This window comes from Taudactylus pleione, unplaced genomic scaffold, assembly GCF_031769625.1.
Source record: "Taudactylus pleione unplaced genomic scaffold, aTauple2 ptg000536l, whole genome shotgun sequence".
Lineage (NCBI taxonomy): Eukaryota > Metazoa > Chordata > Amphibia > Anura > Myobatrachidae > Taudactylus > Taudactylus pleione.
In genome coordinates this window covers 4,743,802-4,764,046 of record NW_028284938.1, presented here as the reverse complement: position 1 = coordinate 4,764,046, position 20,245 = coordinate 4,743,802, and the positions used below count along the sequence as shown (strand labels likewise).

Below are 20,245 nucleotides of genomic sequence, written 5' to 3'. Positions count from 1 at the left end.
CTCACCACGGACGCCAACCTTCGTTGATTGGGGGCAGTGACAGGTCATCACATCTTTCAGGGAAGATGGACAAATCAGGAAAGTCCTCTGCCAATAAACATTCTGGAACTGTGAGCAGTATACAGAGCACTGATTATGGCACAAGGGCCTGCTACAGGGCAGGCTGGTCCAGATCCAGTCAGACAACGCGACTACAGTAACCTATCTCAATCATCAAGGAGGCACGCAAAGTCTTGCAGCAATTAAGGAAGTGACAAGAATTCTAATTTAGGCAAAACGTCATCTTCCGGCCATCTCGCCAATATTCATACTGGGAGTTCTCAATTGGGAAGCAGATTTCCTAATTCGTCAGGACATACATGCCAGAGAGTGGGCTCCCCATCCGAGAGTGTTTCAGCTCCTGGTAAACAAGTGGGGTCTACCAGTAGTAGATCTCATGGCACCAAGTGTCAACCACAAGGTCCCCAGCTACGGGTCCAGGTCCAGAGATCCATCCCATCAGCAGGATTCATGGACGCACTGGCAGTAAGATGGGACTTCAAGCTGGCATATCTCTTTCCCCCGATTTCCCTCCTCCCAAGAGTTCTCAGGATATCATTGGTTCACAGACAAACGGAATCTGTCCATAGACAGTATGTATCCTCTACCTCTGCGGCAGGATCTGCTAATGCAAGGTCCCTGCCGACATCCAGACTTACCTCGTCTGGCTTTGACGGCGTGGCTCTTGAATCTTCCATCTTAGAGCTGGAAAAACCCATGGCTCTTGTGATTCAAACGATGCTTAGGGCGCGAAAGCCTTCCTCTGCTCGCATCTATTAGCGTTTGGAATTCCTTTGGTCAGTGGTGTTCCTGTAAGAAGTATGACCCTAAAGTGTTTAGGGTTTCCCGAGTTCTGGCTTTTCTCCAGGCTGGATTAGACCTTGGTCTACGCCTGGCTACATTGAGAGTACAGGGTTCTGCACTCTGGGCCTGATTCAGAGCCGGACGCTCTGACCAGAGCGCTCGCTCTGAATCAGTGCTCTCCTCCCTAAAAATGGAGCGGCCTCTTGGACGCTCGCATAGCTGTGGGTTACCACCCACAGCTTATGCGAGCGTCCATGATGATGGTCGCGATGGTCAAGACCATCGCAACCATCGGGCTTGCGACGAGACCCTGCGGTAGGGTCTCGGTGACCGCAAGCCCTGGAGTGATTTTGGCTCTATCAGAGCCAAAATCACTCCCACTGACATCACTAGTGATGTCAGTGGGGCCGGACCCAGACGGTAGGCGTTACCATGGGAACGCCTCAGTCTGGCAGCCACGCCCCCGGCACGCCCACCAAAGGGGGCGTGCTGTCAATCACCATCGACAGCACGCCCCCTTTGGTGCAAGACCCCAAACGACGTATTCCTCGTCGCTCGCCGGGTATCGCGAATGCGCCCAACTTCGACCCGCTTGCGAGTGACCTTCGCTCGCGAGCGGGTCTTAATGACCCCCTCTGTCTGGTTCCAAAGAAAGATTGCTTCTTTGCCAGATATTAGAATTTTTTTGTCCCGGTTGCACCGTGGGATCTGTCTTTGGTTCTTAAGGCGCTACAGGTTTCCCCATTTGAACCTCTGGACTCTGTAGACTTGAAATGGATGACAGTGAAAAACACTTTTTCTCCTCGCTATCTCTTCTGCACGCAGAGTCTCTGATTTGGCAGTGCTTTCTTTTTGCATCCCATTTTTGATTTTTCACCAGGATAGAGCTTTTCTTCATACAAGGGAGGGTTACCTTCCTAAGGTAGTGTCCCGTTTTCAAGTGAATGAAGAAATTGTAGTCCCAGCTTTTCAGGCTCCAGACCTTCCGGTAGGTGAAGCCTCCCTGGTTGTAGTTCGTGTTCTCCGTATCTATGTGGAGTGTACAAACTCTGTTAGAAATCAGATGCTCTTATTGTATTATATGGTTTTTCACAAACTAGGATGGCCAGCTAACAAGCAGACCCTGGCTCGATGGTTACGTATGACTATCTCTCAGGTGTACACACAGGCTGATCTCCCTGTCCCAAATACGGTGACAGCACATTCTATTCGGTCTGTAGGGCCATCGTGGGCATTTAGTTGTGGTGCCTCTGCTGAACAATTGTGCAATGCAGCCACGTGGTCTTCTGTCCCCCCCTTTCTTATGTTTTATGCCTTTGATACTTTTGCCTCTCAGGATGCTTCCTTTGGGCAATGAGTTGTCCTTTATGCTCAGGAGCGTCCCCCACCCTAGGGGAACTGTTTTAGGACATCCCCAAGGTAAACCTGTGGATCCCTATATACCAGTGTTGGCTAACCTTGACACTCCAGCTGTTGTGGAACTATATATCCCAGCATGCCCTGCCAGTGTTTTAGCATGCCCTAATAGCAAAACTGTAGCAGTGCATGCTGGGTTATGTAGTTCCATAACAGCTGGAGTGTCAAGGTTAGCCAACACTGCTATAGACCCTGAAAAAGAAAATTAGATTTATAATGGACTTGCCTTGATAACGCTTTTTCTTTGAGGTACATAGGGTTCACAGGGCACTCACCCTGATGCATCTGGCTTCATTGGGTAAGTTTTCTTTCAGGCACGGATTTCCTCATCTTGTGTGAGAGTGTTTCTTGTGTACGATTGTTCTTCTCCTCTTTCCTTATCCTGCCTTAGGCTTGGTTACGCAACTGAAGGCCTGTGGCTAGGGGTGGGATATATATGAGGAACCAGTGCATCCTGGGAGCTGAAAGCTTTAACTGCTTGGTGCCTTGATCTCTCCAGCCACATTACCCATGGTATCCCTGTGGACCTCGAAGAAAAAGTTATCAAGTTAAGTCTACCGTAACTCAAATTTTTTGGGATAGGCCTATCACTTTTTGGGGGACTTCTATGGCCACTATAATAGGACACATTATTGAGTACAGTACGTCTCTAAGCAAAAGAAACTTTCTTCTCAATACCATAGTTTGCATACTTATTGACTTATGCTATGCATATTTATTTATGAGTCTCCCTCGACCCGCAATCAGCATACACTCAGGCGAGGCAACTACTAGACATTTCCTGCTGGCACAGGCAATGCGTGACTTGACTTTCTAAAAATCAGGGGTGTATCTACCCATTGTCCAGGATGGCACTCGCCAGCGGCGCCGCCGTCTGGCTGTGCCACCAGTTGCCAAGGGGTGGACAAGTCCCCCGGCCCCACAAGTGTAGGGCAGACCGCAGTGATAGCGGTCTGCCCTACACCATTTAAAAACACAGAACCGCCAGCGGCGGCTGTGCGTTTGTAATAGCAGCCAGCTAATGAGAGTCAGACTCTCATTTGCTGCTGCGTCGTCCGTGGAGGGAGCCGGCTGGAGCTCACTAATGAGCTCCATGTGCCGACTCCCCCCGCAGCATGTGATGAGAGAGACGTCATACGTCATGATGTCTCCCCCATGCAGGAAAAGAGCGTCCGGGACTCAGAGCAGACAGCGGCGGTCGCGTCAGGAGTGGGGATCAGGTAAATTGAATTCTTTTTTGTTCTTTGTGTGTAAGCCTGGCACTACAGGGGGGGGGGCACTGAAATAGGGGGTGGCAGCTACTGGGGGCACTTTATGGGGGGGTGCCCATTACTGGGTGGCACTGTGTAGGAGTGGCCACTACTGGGGCAATTTATGGGGGTGGCCACTACTGGGAGCACTGTATAGGAGTGGCCACTACTGGGGGCAATTTAGGGGGTGGGTGGCCACTACTGGGAGCACTGTATAGGGGTGGCCAATACTGGTGGCAATTTAAGGGGGTGGCCAATACTGGTGGCAATTTAAGGGGTGGCCACTACTGGGGGCACTATATAGGGGGGTGGCCACTACTGGGGCACTATATAGGGGGGACTACTACTGGGGGGCACTGTATAGGGAGGGCTACTACTGGGGGCACTGTATAGGGGGGCTATTACTGGGGGCAATGCAGCATAGGGGGATTACTATTGGGGGGGCTACTACTGGGGACAATGCAGCGTAGGGGGGATTACTATTGGGGGCACTGCATAGGGGGGGTGGGGGGGCGCCAGTCCATTACATTGCCAGGAGCGCTTGGATCACTAGATACACCCCTGCTAAAAATGTAAATACTTTTGCTGGGGCAACATAACAGGCCGGTTACTGGCCACTATGTCTAAGTCAAAGACAGCGAGGAAGCTGATCACAGCGATAAAAGATCCTAATTCCACCTGTCGATACCTCAATCCACTGTATTCTTTAACATTTAACATGAGGCTACTATTCCAATTTATACGGCCCGTCCGTTTGACCAGAATCTTCATGACTGTCCGATTAGCCCTCCCCCCCGTTGACCCTCCGATAGTGAAAGCTTTCAGCAAGAAATCACATTGGATGAATTACCTTATGTAATTTCTAATTTAAAACTACACAAATCCCCGGGTCCTGACTGACTCTCCAATGAATATTATAAGATACTGCAAGGGCACATTGCTCCCGCTTTCCTTGAATTATTTAATGACATTCTCCATAATAACACAGCCTTCCCACACTTTAATGAAGCCTACACAGTACTGATACCTAAGCCGCATCAAGATCCCAAATTAATTCACTCTTACAGACCCATAACATTGCTCAATAAAGATATTAAGATACTTGCCAAAATCATGACTGATGAGCTTCAATTGTTGATGCCTTATCTACTTACGGCTCATCAGCTTGGATTTGTCAGACATAAACAACTGGTAAAAGGAATTAGAACGGCTGTGGCGGCTGTAGTGACGTCCCATGGAGAAGATTGCACACAGAACGTACTCCTTAGTCTAGATAAGTCACGAGCTTTTGATACGGTCTTTTGGCCACATTCATTTGCTGTTCATCAATTGAGACCATTTAATCTCTCTCTATTGATTTTATTAAGTATCTTTATTCCAGTCCATCTACTTCTTTATTAATGGTTGTAGTCATCCCATTACCATGTTCAGAGGTACTCAATGGGGTGTCCCCTTTCCCCCCTTTTAGATAACCTTGCTCTTGATCCCTTGCTCAGAATTTTTCAGAATGGTGCCTTTTGTTTAAGGTATCAATGATTGGAAGCAAGGAAATAAAGCTGACTGCTTTTGCAGATGACATTATGCTGCATATATTGGATCCCTCGGTATCCCTTGACCGTACCTTTGCTGCTTTGGTTCCATATTATTATCGTTTATTTATATGGCGCCACAAGTATTACGCAGTGCCTTACAAGGTACATAACCAAAAAGTGACTTACAGTAAAATACAATACAATGAAGGACAGGGACATGGATAATATACACTGGTGGCCATAACACCCAATTAAGCAACAAAGCATAGGCACCAAGTCTTAGGTGTCCTAGTGGTGAGTAAGAAGTAGAAGAAGGAGAAGCACAAGAGAGTAGAGGGCCCTGCTCGCAAGAGCTTACATTCTCAAAGAGAGGGGCATGATACAGATGGGGAAGACCGGGAGGAGGGAGCATGTTGTAGCAAGTTAGGATGAGAGCTGGAAAGCATTGATCAAGTAGTGGGTCTTGAGAGCCCGTTTGAAGGATTGTAGAGAGGTGGAGAGTCTGATGGGGAGAGGGAGAGAGTTCCAAAGGTGGGGAGCAGCACGGGCAAAGTCTTGGAGGTGGGAGTGGGAGGAAGTAATCAGTTGGCATGAGAGGCGGTGTGCATTTGTTGAATGAAGAGGGTGGACAGGAGAGTGATGGGAAGGAGTGTGTGAGGGCTTGGTAAGTGAGTGTGAGAACCTTGAATTGGGTTCTGAAGGGGAAGGGGAGAGCCAGTGGAGGGCTTGTAAGAGAGGGGAGGCAGATGAAGCGTGGAGAGAAAGATGAGTCGAGCGGCAGCATTGAGGACAGACTGGAGCGGAGAGATAGGAGTTGGGGAGGCCAGATAGGAGAAGGTTACAGTAATCCAATCTGGAGATGACCAGTGAGTGTATTAAGTTCTTTGTAGCATCCTGGGTGAGAAAGGGTCTGATCCTGGAAATATTTTTAAGATGGAAATGACAGGACTGTGAGAGGTTTGGTTTGAAGGAGAGGGAGGAGTCCAGGATAACTCCAAGACAGCGCACTTTGGGGCTAGAGGAGATAGTTGTGCCATCAATTGATAAAGAAATAGTGGGAGGTGAGGTTATGTGGAAGGGTGGGAAGATGATCATCTCAGTCTTAGACATATTAAGTTTAAGAAATTGCTGGGACATCCAGGAAGAGATAGCAGAAAGACAGTTGGAGATATGAGTGAGGAGAGAGGGAGAGATGTCAGGGGAGGAAAGGTAGATCTGAGTGTCATCAGCATAGAGATGATAATGGAGGTCAAAAGAGCTGATGAGTTCACCTAGAGAGGATATATAGAGGGAGAAAAGGAGTGGTCCAAGAACAGAACCTTGGGGAACACCTACTGTGAGAGGATGTGGGGGGGGGAGATAAGCCATGAGAGGAGACAGAGAAGGATCGATCAGAGAGGTAGGAAGATAGCCAGGAGAGGGCAGTGTAACGTAGACCAAGGGAGTGAAAGATTTGCAGCAGGAGAGGGTGGTCCACAGTGTCAAAAGCAGCAGACAGGTCAAGGAGAATGAGTAGAGAGTAGTGGCCTTTGGAATTGGTAGCAAGGAGGTCATTGCTGACTTTAGTGAGGGCAGTTTCTGTGGAGTGGAGAGAACGGAAGCCAGACTGAAAAGGGTCAAGTACGGAGTGGGAGGAAAGAAAGGTGGTGGTTGTAAACAATACGCTCAAGGAGTTTGGATGCAAAAGGGAGGAGAGAGATGGGTCGGTAGTTGGCGAGTGTGTTAGGATCAAGAGTAGGTTTTTTAAGAATGGGGGAGCCAAGGGCATGTTTGAATGCAGAAGGGACAGTGCTAGATGAGAGGGAGATATTAAGGAAGTGGGCAAGATGGGAACAGGCACAGGGAGAGAGGTAGCAGAGGAGATGTGAAGGGATAGGGTCAAGGGGGAGTTGGAAGGGGGGGGAGGACTGGATAAGGGCCTTGTCTTCCTCTCCAGATACAGGGGAGAAGGATGTTAGTGTAGGTAAAATGGAACGGGAGGGATGACTTGGGAAAGGAGGAGGTGTAGTGCTGGGGGACTGGTGGGATATGATATCCTGACATATGGAGTAAATTTTAGATGTGAAGTAGGAAGCAAAGTCAAGGGCAGAGAGCAAGGAGGGAAGGCGAGGGGGGTTGGGCAGAGGAGGGAGTTCAGGGTGGTGAAGAGACGCTGCGGATTTGAGGACTGGGAGGAGATGAGGTGCTTGAAGTATGACTGTTTAGAGAGGGAAAGGGCAGCACTGTAGGATGAGAGCATAAATTTGAAATGGAGAAAATCTGCCTTAGAGCGTGACCTTCTCCACTGTCGCTCGGCGGTTCGTGAACACTTTTGCAGATATCTGGTGCATTTGGAATGCCAGGGTTGAAGTGTGGATCTGCGAGGGTGAGTAGTGATAGCCGGAGCAACAGAGTCAAGAGCAGAAGTAAGGGAGGCATTGTATAGAGAAGCAGCTTGTTCAGGGCAGGAGAGAGAGCAAAGGAGAGAGAAGCGAGTCAAGTAGGAAAGAAAAGGATACGGTGTCGATAGCCTCAATGTTACGCCTAGTGATAGTGGCCTTAGGAGGTAGAGGGATAAGTTAAAAGAGAGAAGGTGATGGTCAGAGAGGGGAATGGGGAACTGGAATAATCAGAAATATCACAACGGTGAGTAAAGACCAGATCAAGCGAATGTTCACTCGCATGAGAGGGTGAGGAGATCCAATGGGAGAGACCAAATGAGGATGTGAGGGTAAGGAGTTTGGAAGCAGAGAATTCAGTGGGGATATCAATTGGAATCCATATCAGGATTCATGGTCAATATTGCTAAGGTGGTGGCACTTCGCTTGGGCCAGCCCTCTTCTCTAATCCCCTTTTCTTCCAGCATACCCATTAAGTGGGCTACACAAACTTTTACATACTTCGGTGTTTCATGTTTCAGGTAACCCACATTTCCTTTATGACCTAAACTTTTCCTCTGTTATTTGGACTCTTTCAGTGGAGCTGGAGGGTTGGAAAAATTTACTGTTATCCTAATGAGGCAGAGCAAACATTATAAAAATGATATAGTTCCCTAATGTACCTATTCAGGTTCTCTCCTTCCTTCTTTCTAATAAGGATGTGCAGCTAGTTAATTATACTTTTAGGAAGTTCATTTGGAATTGGAAACGCCCACGAATTGGTATAGACAAACGGCAACAGCTCAAGTCCTGTGGGGGAATCAATTTTCCTAGCATACAATTGTATTCCTATGCTGTTCACAGATATCTTAAAGAAACTTGTGCGACTTATATGCCAATACTTCCCTTGAAAGAGAATTCCTAGGAGGTGGTGAATTTCCTCACACTCATGATCAGGAAGTCGCCTCACAGCTGTGAGGCACACAAGGAAAACATGGCACATTCTTCGGCATAAATTTGGGTTAAACGCACATAAGTCTCTGTACCTCCCTTTACTTTCTAACCCAGAATACGAAGGGGTTTCATACTGATTTAACATATGACATGCTCAGGGTGTGGGTTATATAGGATTGCTTGTTAATAAGTCCACGAAGAGGCCCCTCCCGTTCCAGGAGATGTATTTTGTGTTTCTTGATATAATTATGTATGTCGGTTTTTAATTAATTGAATTAGGGGAGGGGGGGGAAGACACGCCTCTTACTAGCAATAAGTGCTGCTGCTTGTAAGGCTATCCTGCAGACCTGGATACACCCCCTCCCACTCACTTTTCAAAGCTAAGCTACATTATTTGTTCAAAATGAATTGGGTTGAGGTCACCTTGGACAAGGATATTAAAATGAAAAATTCTTACTAATGTGGGAAAGTTATATAGATACGCTTTCTACCCCTATGTGTTTCCAAATCCACCAAGGTATATAGATACGCATTCTACCCCTATGCGTTCCCAACCACCAAGTTATATAGGTACGCTTTCTACCCCTATGCATTCCCAACCACCAAGTTATATAGATACGCTTTCTATCCCTACGCGTTCCCAAATCCACCAAGTTATATAGGTACGCTTTGTACCCTTATGCGTTCCCAAATCCACCACGTTATATAGATACGCTTCTACCCCTATGCATTCCCAAATCCACCAAGTTATATAGATACGCTTTCTATCCCTACGCGTTCCCAAATCCACCAAGTTATATAGGTACGCTTTGTACCCTTATGCGTTCCCAAATCCACCACGTTATATAGATACGCTTCTACCCCTATGCATTCCCAAATCCACCAAGTTATATAGATACGCTTTCTATCCCTACGCGTTCCCAAATTCACCAAGTTATATAGATACGCTTTCTACCCAATGCGTTCCCAACCACCAAGTTATATAGATACGCTTTCTATCCCTATGCATTCCCAAATCCACCAAGTTATATACATACGCTTTCTACCCCTATGCGTTCCCAAATCCACCAAGTTATATAGGTACGCTTTCTACCCCTATGCATTCCCAACCACCAAGTTATATAGATACGCTTTCTACCCCTATGCATTCCCAAATCCACCAAGTTCTATAGATACGCTTTCTACCCCTATGCGTTCCCAAATTTGTTACATCATCTTATTTTTTTATTGAACTAAATCTATATGTGCTGAAGCCTATTGGTTTCTCCCTTTATTGTCTGATGATGCTGTACATCCTCTGTGTTATTGTACTATTAATAAGTCATCCATTTTTTTTGCCATGAACACTTGCTCTTATGTTCAGTACAATGTTTGTATATAAATGATGACACTTGATGCTTCAATAAAAAAAATTTGTTTAAAAAATAAATTCACGGCTTAAGGAAGGCTGAAGTCTGGGCCTGTCCAAAAGGTTGCATAGGTAATAATAGAGTGTGTTGTACATTATAAGTAATAATGTAGAACACTCTCAAGGTGTTAGGATGGAGCAGAGGGGAACATGACAACCAGAAACTTCACTGGAGGTAGAAAAACAGAAATAAGCAATAAAACTGAGCAGAGAAAATAACTAGGATAGGGACTGGTCCGAGACATCATATGTTAAACTAAACACAGTGACAACCTATTAAATATAAGTGGCAACCCTGGGAAAGGCAAGAGACAGGAAATCATAACTTACATGTAATCAAAGTATGGATCAATCATAAAGATACACAAATAAATATGCTAAATCTGGTATGAACACTAACACATAATCGTAAAGTAATCCTGACACAGTGACTTTAGAGAAAGCACACATAGGGTCCGCAAGAGATGGCGTACCAAATTTAGAGCAGGCTAGTTCAGAGGTGTTGGAAGGAAGGGCAATGAGACAGCCCCAGAATGAGAGGAGAGCAAATATATTCAGTCATGTGATTGGTAGTTAGTGAGAGCACCCTACTGGGAGACAATCCTTACACGGTGTGATATAGAAGCCAATCCGATGGATTGATACGTTATCGCTGCTATATCGTATTGTGTGTGAGCACGATATTGGCCAATGCGCGCTTCCGTGGGGTCGTACATCGCACCTCTAGATCTTACTGCATGTTCACTTGATCTGAGGATGTGATGTACGATCCCATGCAGCGCTGTGAAGAGGGGGTGCTCGGCCACCCGATATTTCAGTGTATGGGGACTGTCCGATACGTCTGTCGGATCGCAGGTCATGTCGCAAGCTGCATATCGCACCATGTATGGGCAGTTCTGTTAAAGAGGGAACAGAGGGAAGAGTAGAGGCTAGACCCCATGTGAGCCTCAGAATTAAATTACAATATGGTCCAGGAACAGTCACAGATATTAGAGATTTAATACATTTATCTGTTGACTACAGCTCATGTGATATACCTTCACCGCCCTCATTGTAGTGACAAGAGGAGCTGAACTTTCACAAGGATTTAGGTTCCATTGTCACACTGACAGTGCGTTCTCTGCCGGGAACTGCCGGTGTGGTACCGGATTTTGGATTAATCACACACATTAGCAATATGTGACATGAAATGTGAGTATACAAGTAGATACCTGCTACATTATTCATGGTTTATGAAAGCTCTAATATACTAATTTGTTGATGATGTATGTTGATGGTGCCTCCTGTTTCTCAATTTATTGTGACCATATGTGTAACTGAACTTTATGCACATTAAAAATCAGCTAGCTTCTTTGGTATGCATATAGTCGGAGGTTACTTGCATCCTGCTATTGTTCTAAACAGCACCATATTTACTGTTGGCATCATTTCACAGCCCATAGGGCATTGTCTACAGATGGATGATTGATGTGATCACATTTACCTCACTTCATGTTTATGCATTGGAGGCTTTGCTTTAAATTGACAGCTCAGTAATAGGGAACACTTCAAACGTAAATATGGAGATAACCATATGAGATGGTAGGAGTCTCTATATATTGTATTTATTTTCCCTATTTGATTGTTTGAGTTATCTTTTCTGCCTTTCATTTGATTTTCATGAGGTGAAAGGTCTATATTAAAATAATACTCTTGGTCTTGGCTATATTATTTCTCTCATTTTAGTCACAACACCCCATTTTTAAAAGATTAAAATGTAATAAAAGTTATGTTTTACTTAAATGCAACTTATTCATATACTAAATAAAAAGTTGGGTACACACTCTCCCCCCACCCCCTGCGCTGACAGGCCAAAATATCAGGTGCCCAGTACATGTTAGACGATCCAATGCCCGGCCCCGATATGCTGGCCCCTGCCGCATCCCACTGCATGGGGTCGTCAGTTGCATCATCAGGTTGAGCTGCATGTAGGGCCAACCTGACGATGCGGTCGACAACCCCACGGTAGCGAGCACAGCCAGACATAGGGACAAATTCATTTAGCCATGAAAAGTGCCGTTTGGAGAAAAGTTTTTGCCGATTTGCACTTTTCACCTGTTTTCTACTTTTCACTGTATTGAATTCCAGGACGTTTTCGCCTACGTGAAAAGGAAAAAAAGGCAAAAAAGTTTCTCAACATATAGGCAGGTGAATTGGAAGTGCAAAATCGCTATTTTGGGGTGCAAATGTGAGGATTTGATCCAGAACCCTTTCACCCCCCTAATGACTAATAAGTGAAAAAATACGTACCGGTAATTTTAAAAAAACAAAAACGAAAATGATGTGATTTTTGGGGCGAAAATTAAAAAAAAGTGTTGGAAAATGGGTAAAACGTGAGGGGCCTGGTATTTTGGGGGGCTATATGGATGAGACAGGTGTTTGTGTGATTGTAGGAGGCTGCAGCAGGTGTATTTAAGATTTTTAAATCTTCATTTTTGAAGATATATAACCTCGGTACATCTTTTTCAGAAAAAACATTGCTTTTTATAATTTTCTACAAATATGCATATAACAGTCCTTTGCCTCAAAGTTAGTTAACTTTTTACCTTTATTAGGGTTACTACTACTATTCTATATTGATTCCCAGGGTCACTGAAGCTTCCCCCAAAAAACAGACTGATTTCCCCCCAAAAAATGTCCTTTTCACTAGTTTCGCTTTGTAAAACAATTTGCCTATCTGCTTTTTCGCCTGTTTTACAATTGAATAGGGAGAAAAGCAGGGACACGCATGGAGAAAACATTGCGTCAAAACAGGCAAATTCATTCTGTTTTTCGTCAGACAGCACTTTTCGCGGCTAAGTAAATTCAGCTCATAGTGGGTTGAAGGCCTGGCAGAGGACTCGCCAGGCAACCAGCACTCCGCATGGCAGAACAACAGGGTGTAAAGGCTGCCTGACACGTTGTGCGGATAACTGAGGGATCCTTGTAGCAGTACAGCGGCTGGATGATGGAGCGGGCCCTCTCTATAAAGCGGAGCCAAGCCGAGGAATCTGCCATTTTTAACTTAAGGCGACATCCACCCTCACTTTATTACCAGTAGCTACAATTGTTTTTCTACTACCTTATGTATAAAGCTTTTCCCACAACTCTTAGTTCACTGGTTCTTAACCAGGATTGCATGTAAACTTTCAAGGGTGTGGTACAAGACATGCTTATGGTTTCGTACACTGTAATTTTTACTTACATGGGGGGTGTTCAATATGTTTTCCGTTCCAACAACAAAAGCACCAGTAGCAATGTGTCGGTGTGTACTGCGCATTACTGTTTAAATATATCTTTCTGCATTTTTTTTTTAAATTTGAATAAAATGTTGAATTTATTACTTAACTTTTAATATTATTGATATCGGGAATGGGGCAAGGTTGCCACCTTCCCGGATCCTGCTGGAAACTGCCAGATCAACACAAAGTTTCACGCTGTCCCATGAGCGTAGGTGGAAATCCCAGATTCCATTGCCCCATCTAAAATCTGGACTGCACATGTGCAAGTCCAGATGTGATAGGGAGGGAACAGTGAGAACAGGAGTGGATGGGGAGGCAGGAAGGGAGGAGTCATGAGCAAAGGAAACCGTGTAAAACAGGAGGCAGGGAGGAGAAGGAACTGATGCTAGAAGTAAGCAGAGGGGAAAGGAAAATCGGGAGGGGAAGACTCAATCGCACACAGATGTACAAGTGTTGCATATCAATCAGTGCAGTCTTGTTAAGCGTTTTACATACTGCTAGATTTATTGGCTGCTGACTAAAATGTATCCTAGTCTGTTAGGAGTTTAGACTAAGCGCTAAGGGTGACTGGTGTGCATGACGAATATTCTCTGAACAGCAACTCATTATTGGAGGTGCTGTATAAATAAACAATAATACAAATATGGTATTAGAAACTCTGGTATTATGTATCAAAATAGCCCATAGGACCTTAGTCTGAGATACAGAATATGAGTACATTCTGTTCAACAGTAAACACACATTTAACACAGGAGCAGAACAAATATGATTTATTATGGTTTAACTTAATGAGACTAATATAATAATTATTAATTCTTAAGTTTAACTTTGGTCATTATTTCACTGTGGTATGTGAGCTGAATAATGCATTGGGATCAAACGATTATGTAAACATTGTTTTTAATATTTTTGAAATTTAGAAATTCATAACTTTTAAACATGAAATTTTGAGTATTACAGAAATAATGTTAAAATGTTACAATAATGTTAAAAAATAAAATACAAAAAAGTAAATAAACTTAATGCAACGGTCTGCAATGCGTAAAAAAGTGCTGGAACCAGGCGCAAAAATTTACATTCTAACTGCTTAGTGTATCCGCTCTGCTTTCTACCCTAAAGTCAAAACATACACTTCAAAGGCTTATTTATCAACCTAAACACAACTGATGAGTTACAATGATATACATACTATAGGTGTTGCATTTTTAATAGATTGTTAAATCTTTGACAAAATTCTAATTCTCCACATTCCAAGATGAAGGCGATTAACTGCGATAAACCTAAGAAAAATAAAAAATGTGTTATAAATATAACACCCATAGCATATTATATTTCAGGTAAGCCATTATAATGAGATGTGCATAAGTGTAAAATAGATAAATTGCAAATAAACACATATATACCATTGCTGAAGAGAAAGTAAAGAAACTATTCAATATCTACTGTATATAGCCAAGTTTTCATTATTAAGCTGGATAATATACATTAACAATTAGAGTATGTAATCTTAAATTATTGTATCTATCCTACTCTGTTACTCCTCTGCAGCAGGTTGCCATGTTAGAAGAAGCACCTCTAACTAAGGGCCTAATTTATCAACGAGTGATAAAACTTGTTGCGTATGATAAATGGTGCGCCAGCCAATCTGCTCCCAACTGTTGTTTTTCAAACAGATGAGAGTTAGAAGCCAACTGGCTGGAGCACCATTATCATACACAATTTTTATCACTCGTTGATAAATGAGGCCCCGTAATGAGCAGTAACTGACAGCTTGAAACAAAACAAAGAAGTAAGAAAGGCTCTTTGTTGGGGCACACTTGGAAAATATTTGAAATATGAAGTTAATTAAAATATAATTTTTAATGTGTCTTACTAAAATTTAAGAGGTATTATGATGTGTTATATATAAAAACATTGTTTTTTCTTTTTTAAAAATACATTTCTAAATAAATTGCGGGTGTTATTATACCTGATACCCTAAATTGATCAATTGGCAAATATATTAATTAAAGTCTGCATTCCACTGATCATCTTTCAAAAAAGTGTCAACTATCCACTATGCATGAGTCAAAATACACAGATAATAAATTCTGCTGTTTGATTATATGTTCGCTGTACCATGTGCCGTCCTATCCCAATCCTCAGACAATGTAAAACCTACAGCACCTGGTATTCCTAGGTGGTCTCCCATTCAAGTACTGACCAGGCCTCCTACTGCATCGCTTCCAAGATCAGACGAGATTGGGCAGAATCAGTGGAGTATGACTGTAGGTTATGGTTCCTCATATGGGTGAATTTGCCCTAGTACATGGTCCCATGCAAATGTAGGACTGTCTCTTTAAGAAAAGTCCATTTGATTACAAAACAGTTATAAGCTTGTGATATAGCAGAGGGAGACATCAGATACTGCATACATATAAAAAACCTTTTTACAAGCATAGTTTTGAATATATATACAGAACTATTTGCATAGTATATCAGAAAAAGGATATACAGGTGCAAAATGCTTGGGACCAGGGTTATTTTGGATATCGGAATATTCCGTATTTTGGAATAATTGCATACCATAATGAAAGGTCTTAGGTATAGGGCCCAAATCTAAACACAGAATGTATTTATGATTTATATACATCTTATACACACAGCCTGCAGGTAATTTTATACAATATTTTCAATAATTTTGTGCCTCAAACAAAGTGTGTGTACATACATGAAATGCATTTATGTGTCATATACACCTTATACACACAGCCTATAGGTCATTTTATACTTTAGTTTTAATAATTTTGTGCCTTAAACAAAGTTTGTGTGCATTGAACCATCCAAAATCAAAGTTTTCACCATCTCAGTCATGCTAAAAATATTCCGTATTTCGGAATATTCCGTATTTCGGAATATTTGGATATGGGAGACTCAACCTGTACACGTATTGAGGGTCATTAAAGGTAAAGAGCAACATCATACATCGCATATGGGTGATTGTACAAGGCCTTGTTTCAAGCCCAGTGTCTTCAATACATTCAGTGAGTCATGGGTTTAAAAGGCAAGAATACTCAGAGTAAGGAGTAAGTTAGATAAGGGACCACTGAACAGACAGATGGGTTCGTCAGCTGATACAATACCGAGTGTTGCAGCGATATGGAGGCCGGTCTGTACATCGACTGGCTATCCCAGTGTAGCGCAGGTAAGCAGACAACGTGCGTTTCGCCCTAGTTATAGCTTGATCACCTCACCATGCCCCTTAACCAGGGCGAAATGCGCGTCCTCTGCGATTAAAATATGCTTATGCATCACTTTTTTTGACTTATGCCTTTTATTAATCAAATTGACTTTTCTTAAAGAGACAGTCCTACATTTGCATGGGACCATGTGCTAGGGCAAATTTCACCTATATGAGGAACCATAACCTACAGTCATACTCCACTGATTCTGCCCAATCTCGTCTGATCGTGGAAGCGATATAGTAGGAGGCCTGGTCAGTACTTGGATGGGAGACCACCTAGGAATACCAGGTGCTGTAAGTTTTACATTGTCTGAGGATTGGGATAGGACGGCACATGGTACAGCAAACATATAATCAAACAGCAGAATTTATTATCTGTGTATATTGACTCATGCATAGTGGATAGTTGACACTTTTTGAAAGTTGTTCAGTGGAATGCAGACTTTAATTAATATTTTTGCCAATTGATCAATTTAGGGTGTCAGGTATAATAACACCCGCAATTCATTTAGAAATCAATTTCTCAAAAAGAAAAATTCCTTTTATATATAACACATCATAATTAGGGATGTGCAGGCTCGGATAGGTTCGAGTTTGCACGTGGAGTTCGGATTTTTCCCTCCAAAAAAACGGAACTCAGAACGAGGCAAAACGTCATCTTACATGGACGAACATCATCATTCCTGGTCTTTTGTCCAGGAATGATGATGTTCGTCCATGTAAGATGACGTTTTGCCTCGTTCTGAGTTCCGTTTTTTTGGAGGGAAAAATCCGAACTCCACGTGCAAACTCGAACCTATCCGAGCCTGCACATCCCTAATCATAATACCTCTTAAATTTTAGTAAGACACAATAAAAATTATATTTTAATTAACTTCATATTACAAATATTTTCCAAGTGTGCCCCAACAAAGAGCCTTTCTTTCTTCTTTGTTTTGTTTCATGTTAAAATCTAGGCTCTGGGAGCACCACCAACACTACTTATGATAATGTTATTAGAATGTAGGAGAGTTGGTCTATAGTAAATAAACTATAAATTATATAATTATTCATATAGTATTAGTTCTGTGCAGAATCCTTCTTTTTTTGCGTAACTGACAGCTTGGCAGTCCTTGTTTGTAGAAATACACATTGTATAGTTGTTGATTTATACACAGGGAATACAAATGGCTGCATTCTCAACTTTTTGACCTGTATCTAATCCTTCAGGACACTACAGGAGTTATTGCAGAAGGTAATACTTTATTAGGATTATAGTTTCTTTAAAAAGTAGATTCTAAACTGACATACAGTATAATTTTCTTGTATTTCAGTACAAGGCAGTAAATTTATCAAGCAACGTCCTGTTTAAATTGACTCTTTTCCAGGTGTTTTTAATAATTTTATTTATATAGCGCTCTTCTTCAATAGGTATCAAGGCACTTTACAGATACCATGAACATACATTACTTTTAATTTGGATATAATACAGAAACCATAAACAAAATACAGAGGTTTTTATTTACATAAAATACAATATATGTAGAGGTGAGGCAGCCATTTTTGGGACATCCATTCCAAAAATGATTCTTTCTATCCATGAAGGATCTAGACGAGTCAGCCAATTTAGGCGCAATACGTAGTATTACACTAGGCAGAATAGGCTACGCCTAAAAGTGATGACACATAACGGGGGAGATATAAAATACTAGATGAGATCCTTGCAAAATTATCAGAACCATCCATTGTATATTCTACACTAGAAAGTACTGGGTGAGGCAGCCAATATTAGGCGCACTACATAGGTTACAATGTGCGAGAACAGCACTTCTAGGCAGGTTACACACCACTGGATTTATTAAAAAAAAAAAAACCAGTAGACTATTAGGGCCCATAGATGGCATTTTCTGTCCAGTTTAGCTGCCCAAAAAGTGTGCTTGGGATAATTCTTGATACTGAGTACAATTCTCTTTATAACTAAATCTAACATTTCTGCCAGTTTTTGCCTTGCCAGATGAGTACTATTGCTGGCCTCATACACGCTCCTCACACTAGCCATTCTAACAAATACAAATAGAACAGACAAAAGTCATACAACACAGAGGAGAAAAACAACACTAACACTAACATACAAACAATACAGACAACAGTTAAAGCAAAAAATACAACGACCGACAAATTTAAACAAGCAAAAAGAATAAAAAAAAACACAAAAAATACTCATTAAAAAATAAGCAAGTTACATTATTTCAGTAATCCCTCTGCAACCAATAACTCCTAAACCCCTATTATTAATATAAGGCAGCCTTATAAAGTGCAGGTGAGGTAGAAATTGCACATATTTTTAAATCAACCAATCAGAAAAAAAGTAATTTGTAAAAACAAAATAAAAAAAAATCGCAGCATAGTCTTAAAAATGCGGTTTGGAGGGATCTGGTCAGTTTGGAATTTGAGTTATAATCCCCATGTCCCAAGCTGCTATATAATAAATATGGCAATTTAGAGGGCAAAATGGCAATGATATACAGAGATGTACAGCGACTTTAAAACCACACCAAAAAAAACTAACTAATAAAAAAATGTAAAACCTGTTCACTTACTGTCCGCAAGTCGTAGATATGGAAGGGCCCCAAAAGAAAACGGTTTGAAAAATGTCTAGAGGTTTACCTACATTATACAGCTGGCCACACACACACACACAGAAATATTCCAAAGATATTGAGCAGTTGGTTACCCCACTGGGCCAGTGCCAAAAGGCTGTCAATAGAGCCGGCATGATACCAATGTTCAAAAAAGTAATAAAATCGGAACCAGAAAATTATAGAATTATGGTATATTCAATAACCGCACGTACATTAGCCCCACAGGAAAAAAATAAAACACATTTATTGCCCCAGCGCCCCACTGAAAAATGACCTGACCTCATGTCAGACTCTCACTGTGCCTCAAGCTCAGTCACTTCAACTTGCAGTGACGAAGTGGATGAAGAGAGGAACTTCCAGTCCCTCCCTTGCCTCAGTCACTAAATTACTGCAGAGACTGTGAAGACAGTGCACTGTAAGGGCTGGACAGACGGTATGTGGCTGAGAGACCTATGACGTCATGATGCCGCATAGTCGTTTAGAAGTCACAGCCTGGATCTCATCTGAGCCACCGGAAGAGCCCAGCGCTGCCCAAGCCCAGAACAAGTTAGCACTGAATGACGCTGCAGAATACTGCCCGGTTTAACTAATCCAGGACCCAGGACTACTGCCTCCAATCCTGGGATTAAAATGCTGGATTTAATGAGACTAAATCCTGGGATCCCAGAATAGGCTTTCCTAATCAATACTGTACCACATATTAGTGTACTATAGATGAAACTACTTGGTCTAGGGAAGAAAAAAAAAAATCTACATATCTGCACCTGTAAAATCACAGATTTACCGTTGGCTGATCCTTTGAACATCACTTGATTCACTTGCAAACCACAAGCAAGACACTGCATGATATTTCACTGTGGGAAATTACCAAGAGCCTTCCTTACAACTATGTTCCATCACTGGCTGGGTATAATTTGTTGATATTCTTTATATCACATTTCTTGGCTTGTTGGCATACATTGGCAACTTCCAGCTGTCATCCAGCTATTTCGCCAGTGAGTAACCCTAACCCTCCGTTTCCTGCAGAATGTGGACATTGTAAACGTGGTGACATTCTGCAGATGTCAACATGAAACATGTTGACAATATAACCATCGACATGGTGACTGCATCACTCCATCACAAATGTCAACAAGATAGTGGACTAACCGCACATAAAGTTTTGAACTGTGAATACCACAGCATCAGGCCGGACTGACACTGTGAGCCTACCAAATATCTATCTACCTCCCCTCCCACTACTCTCCCTTTCCCGACCCTACATCACGTATCCCTGCAATTCTAATTGAAACATCAGAACATGAGCTCGATTCAAATTGCATTTTATGGTCTTGTGTGGTGCTTGCTCACATTCCACAAAGAAAACCCACATCACACCAAA

At 42.5% G+C, this 20,245-nt stretch overlaps 1 protein-coding gene and 1 pseudogene across 1 annotated transcript in view; both read right to left on the bottom strand.

Annotated features, from left to right (window-relative positions):
• Positions 1–13,857: 13,857 nt before the first annotated feature.
• Positions 13,858–20,245, bottom strand: part of TBCCD1 (TBCC domain containing 1) — a 103,665-nt gene continuing 97,277 nt past the window's right edge. The window contains exon 7 of the mRNA XM_088451052.1: positions 13,858–14,300. The gene's annotated coding sequence lies outside the window, so the exon portion shown is untranslated. The remainder of the gene's footprint in view (positions 14,301–20,245) is intronic.
• LOC148501028 (5S ribosomal RNA) lies at positions 15,175–15,293 on the bottom strand (annotated as a pseudogene).